Below are 6000 nucleotides of genomic sequence, written 5' to 3'. Positions count from 1 at the left end.
TTTCTGGATTCTCACCAACCTCTCCGTGGTTTCGCTCTGGTTCTGGAATCTTCTCCTGTAAAGTCAGAAAACAAAACGCCTCCCTCTGCTACGCCTCAATAATCTACTGTGTTCATCTAATGTTCCCTTAATTATTCAAAGTTGGTTCAAAATATCCCGTTCTGGGCTCTATCCTTTATATTAACTTTACTTAATCTCAATGCTCTTTATGTGTGTGAGCAACACTTTTAATTGTATTAAACCCACCCAGGGTCAGATATACACCATCACCATATCAGCATAAATCTCCACTAGAAAGCACACTCCAAAATTTTTGTCTATCAGGGTTTACGCCCCTTTTTGCTTCAAGCAGATACATAACGTGCAAAAGTTACAGCTAATGACAGTTAGACAAGTTTCCGTTATCTGCAACATTTTGTTTCAGCCGTCGCACCCCAACACGTTTCCTGTTGACTTATTCATGGCTTATCTTTAACACCTTCTGCATCACTAGTTGCTAAGCAAAGACAAAGCAAGACGTGTTCCACCTTTACCCTAGAAAATAAATCTATGTGATGTTTGTGTATGTAAGCCTGTTATGCATCCATTCACTACACTCCACGCCATCCCTGCAGCATATCAGTTCAGACGGTCACGCTGAACGAAGCTTTTGACCTTCTTAGGGCTGAGTTACAACTCATATGAGCACGATTGCAATATGTGTGTAAAACATCATTTATATACTCTTCAATGTTTAACCTTTGCCACCCTCATAAGAAATAGGTGTTTCCTGTTTTTGGCTCGCTCCTCTCTTATCCGTTCATGGACTACAGTTCAGCATTCAGCACAATAATTCCCTCAAAGCTTTTCACATGAAGGATCTAGGACTCAGCTCATCACTGTGTCAGTGGATCCTCGACTTCCTCACAGACGGACCCCAATCGGTAAGGGTGGGAGAACAAGTCTCCCCCTCCATCTCACTCAGCACTGGAGCGCCTCAGGGCTGTGTTTTAAGCCCCCTGCTGTACTCACTGTACACTTATGACTGTGTAGCCACATCAGACACCACCTCCATTGTCAAGTTTGCTGACGACACCGTTGTGGTGTGCCTGGTCTCTGACACCACCGAGAAGGCCGACCTGGAGGAGATGAGGATCCTGAAGAACTGGTGCCAGGAGAACAACCTCCTCCTAAACATCAGCAGAGCTGATCGCGGACTTTGCTACAAAACAGGTGAGTCCCTAATCATCAGTGGCGCGCCAGTGGAGAGAGTGGACAGCTTCCAGTACCTGGGTGTCCACATCACTCAGGACCTGTCATGGTCCTGTCACATTAACACCCTGGTTACGAAAACCTGTCAGCGTCTCGGTACATATAGGGGGTCATAGGGGTGAGCGGGGGTAGGTTAGAGTGTATCTCCGAACCTCGGAGAGATCATGGAAGACTTGAGGAATCTTCTCCAGATCAATGGGCTCTGAAGGGGGTAGTTTTGCGGGATCCATTCTGGTCTCAGGGTTGAAACAGCTTTGTAAACAGCGGGGACCCCAGCCCAGGATCTGACACGATGACCAGGAGATATGGGGGTTGTGCCGACAGAACCAGGGATAGCCCAGGATGGGCGTGCGTATGGGCTGCGTTTGGTACTGGAGCGGGTAGGGTTGAAGGGGGGTCGACTGAGGCTAATGGGATATGAAGTTGAGAAGCGAGATTCTGAAGTTTTAAAAGTAGAGATCGTGTCTGTCTCCCGAATCCAAACTGGAAGCTGGTTCCACAGAAGAGGGGCCTGAAAACTGAAGGCTCTGCCTCCCATTCTACTTTAAATACTCTAGGAACAACAAGTAGGCCTGCAGAGCGAGAGCGAAGTGCTCTAATAGGGTGATATGGTACTACAAGGTCATTAAGACAAGATGGGGCCTGATTATTTAAGACCTTGTATGTGAGGAGCAGGATTTTGAATTCTGGATTTAACAGGAAGCCAAAACAGGAGAAATCTGCTCTCTCTTTCTAGTCCCTGTCAGGACTCTTGCTGCAGCATTTTGGATTAGCTGAAGGCTTTTCAGGGAGTTTTTTGGACTTCCTGATAATAATGAATTACAGTCGTCCAGCCTGGAAGTAATAAATGCATGAACTAGTTTTTCAGCGTCACTCTGAGACAGGATATTTCTAACTTTAGAGATGTTGCGCAAATGGAAGAAAGCAGTCTTACATATTTGTTTAATATGTGCGTTGAAGGACATGTCCTGGTCAAACATGACTCCAAGGTTCCTCACAGCGTTACTGGAGGCCAAGGTGATGCCAAATGTATTCTGCAGCAGGACAACGACCCCAAACACACAGCCAAAGTCATTAAGAACTATCTTCAGTGTAAAGAAGAACAAGAAGTACTGGAAGTGATGCTCTGGCCCCCACAGAGCCCTGATCTCAACATCATTGTGTGTGTCTGGGATTACATGAAGGATGTGAGGAAGCCTACATCCACAGAAGATCTGTGCTTAGTTCTCTGAGATGTTTGGATCAACTCACCAGCCGAGTTTCTTCAAAAACTGTGTGCAAATGTACTTAGAAGAAGGCAAAGGGTGGTCACACCAGGTACTGGTTTGATTTAGATTTCTCTTTTGTTCATTTACTGTATTTTGTTGACTGATGAAAATACACGATGAACACTTCCATTATTGAAAGCATGTTTACAGCTTTTCTTTCTCACCTGCCTAAAACTTTTGCCCAGTACTGTAAATTTAGAGTGTGTGAAAGATTTTCAGTGTCCTGTATAAAAGTGTGTGGACGTGTGGGTTTCAGCATGAAGAAATCTGTTGTCAGAGGTAATTCTAGGTAACATATCCTCATATTTTACTTTCTTTTAAAAGAATTTCCAAGGAAGAAGGAATAAAAAAACCTGACTTTCTTGATGTCCCCATCTCCCCTCCCATCACCCTTTGCTGCTATCAAACAGTATAAATGAGGCTCTGCTCTGTCGCTGCAGCACGTTCAGCATCTGATTCTCCCACTGACGTTTCTGCGTTCATAGCCGGTGAGTTACAGCTTTGTACATAAATGCAGCAGCTGTAAGAATTAATCTTGCCTGGGGTTTGTAGCTGCAGGCATTTGATCTTTTGGTAAAATAAACTGAAATATGGTGCAGGCTCATTTACACGCATTAAAATTCACAGTTTCTGATTTGAACTGAAATCTGTAAAATGTCTCTTAAATGAAAATAACTGTAACTTCTGTCCTTTAGAATCATGAGTAAGAACTCCATCAGCACTAACCAGGAGCTGCGTAAAGGCGAGTCCCTCGTCAGTGTAAATGGAGACTTCAAAGCCATCCTACAGGTGGGAAAATGTGACCTTGTCCTCATCAGTTTATGATTACATGGCCCAGAAACACAGCTGGTAACATTAAAAGTTGACAGCTGGTCTTTAACGTGCAGATATAGAAAGAGATCAGTTTTACTGGCCACTTTTTCCTGGCTAGAAAACTTTTCTTTTGATAATGATTTTTTAGTGAAGTTTATGAAAACCCTTCCTGAGAAAATGGCAATAAAACGAATCTATGAATAAAAGAGCCCTAATGATGAGATTTCACCAAAACAAAGAGATCAGGAAGTTAGGAATACAGAAATAAAGAGAAGTGGGAAGTCTCAGACGCTGACAATTACATCTGAATATTCACTTAACACCTGATTTGCTGAAAGCTGCACAGCTATTCTACCTTGTTTTAACGAATCGTATCGTCGTCCATATGATTTGTAGCTCACAGTATAAACGTTCAAACTGATCCGCTCTCTTTGCTTCCACTTTGCAGGAAGATGGCAACTTTGTCGTCTACAAGTGGTCTCCTATCTGGGCCACAGCCACAAACGGCAAAAACCCTGCGCGGCTCCTCCTGCAGTCGGATTCCAACCTGGTCCTGTACACCCAGGACGATAAACCAGTTTGGAGCTCTGGAACCGCCATTAACGCCGACATCAGGACGATGCGCCTGACCCTGACCAACGATGGTCGTCTGGTTGTTACAAGGAATGGAGCACAAATCTGGAGCTCTTAAAGCTCACGATGTCATTCAGAGATCCAGACTAAAGGCGTGATGTCCTGAGAGCCGCGCGCTCTGTTTCACATCCAAATAAAAGCTCTGTGATGTTTCTGCTGTGTGTGTGTTACTGTCTCAGTCAGATGAACTCTCAGCACGTTATCATCGTCTGTTTAAAACAAGCGTCCAGTAAAGCTCACAGAATAGACGTAGTATTAAATCTGTGTTACCTGCTGACTGGAAAACGTCTGTTTCCAGGACAGCAACAAAAATCTAACTGTTCTCTGTGTGGACCCACAGCGGGCAGGTGTGGGCGGGGCCAACCTGCAGGCTCCAGGTGTGCGTGTGTTGACACATACAGGCAACTGAGAAGGAGTTCTGTGGGCTCATTGGAAGCTTTTAAAATCTCAAATCTGACCGTGTGGTGGCGTTCTCACCTGTACTGTAGATAACACAGGTGAGTTTTACAAATTTCTCTTCCATCCAGTCGGGGGAGCCAAACGTCTGCCTGTCAGAGCCCCTGAAACTCAGATGTGTGTCAGTGAATCTGCACGTCTTCTTGCTTTGGTCACATTTAGTTTCCAGTGGTTGTAAACACATGCGTCACTAACAGGTAACTTCCTGCACTGCTGAGATTAGTGTAACAGCAGCACCGCATGTGGTGGATGTTTCTGAGGCCGTGTGCACCATCCCTGCTGGAGGTGACATCATCCTCCTTCTTATAGTTTGTTTCTGTCTTCCTGAAAAGGACACACACGGTATCACACACATGTGATCAGTCATGACAGCTCAGAGCTCAGCGTTCACAAGTGTGATTTGATTGATTTCACACAATAAACTGAACTGGTGGATTCGTGCAGTCACGTAGATCAGACTACAGCAGCACTACAACCTGCCTCTCACAGGTAGTTTTTCACAGACATGAAACTTTTAGTTTCCTGTGTAAATCTGCTGACGGCTCATGAAGTCCTCGGGCCTCAAAGATTCTGCAAAAACAATAAAAACCTCCCAATCAGGACGCAATGGGTCTGTGAGGAAGGTCTGTGACTGACGAGCTTCACAGTCAGAAGGCGAAGCTTTGCACGGCTTCATGAGACACATGAAGGTTACTGCAGATGAAAAACAGCTGAGTGTGGGGGGCAGGTGGGAGTTTTAATGATGTGTTTCGCTCGTCAGCCTGAACACTTTGAGTTCATCAGGTTTCATCAGCACCTGAAATGATTTCACTCTCATTTTGTTCCAAAGTCAAAAATGTTTCTGGGAGGACAAAACCACAGAAGAAGAGTCCAGATGTGCACAGGTGGGTGTCAGACTTACACAGGTAAACGTGCACAGCTAACAAACCAGGAGAGAGTCCATGAAGACCTCATCACACAGCAAATCCAGCATGTCCAAATTAACACTGTCGGATTTGATTTCAACACTATTAAAGTGTCTATATGGGTCCACACCAGAGAGTGTTAATTTAACTCTTTTTGGAGAGTTGGTACGTTAACTCTGATTTAGTGTTAAACACCAAATCTGTCTGGAGTTGATAATTTAACACTTGGTGTTAAGAGTTTATATATTAACTCTCAAAGAGTATTTTAGTTTAACTACGTAAGAGTTATCTTCTAATTCATTCTAAAAAGCGGGAATTTTACTGTTCTGAACTTCTAGAAATTTCTTTTGGAAATAAACATTTGCTAAAAAGATGCAATGGTTTTTGAAAAACATTTATTCTGAACTGTGCACCACAATTTCAAAACATTTTCTGAAAGATGTAACAGTATACATGTTCTCACTTTCATTAGAATTGTGTTTATCAAAAGGTCTGACATGGTAAATGCAAATAACAGCATTCTCATCACTTATTTCTTCAATACAATATGCATGTCCTTCATTCATCCCTTTGTGGAACTTCAACGCACTTCTGCTCTCCCCCATATTCCATCTTCACAAGCATATCCTGTGCGGAGATTGAATAAAAATTAGTTGACACTAATTAATGGCACA

This window comes from Aulonocara sp. 'chitande type north' Nkhata Bay, linkage group LG13 (assembly GCF_057382095.1).
Source record: "Aulonocara sp. 'chitande type north' Nkhata Bay isolate Kocher_YH1m ecotype deep benthic linkage group LG13, A_spYH_male_GT1.1, whole genome shotgun sequence".
In the NCBI taxonomy this organism is placed as follows: Eukaryota; Metazoa; Chordata; class Actinopteri; order Cichliformes; family Cichlidae; genus Aulonocara; species Aulonocara sp. 'chitande type north' Nkhata Bay.
The sequence above is the reverse complement of the archived record's forward strand: the minus strand, read 5'-3'. Positions refer to the sequence as shown.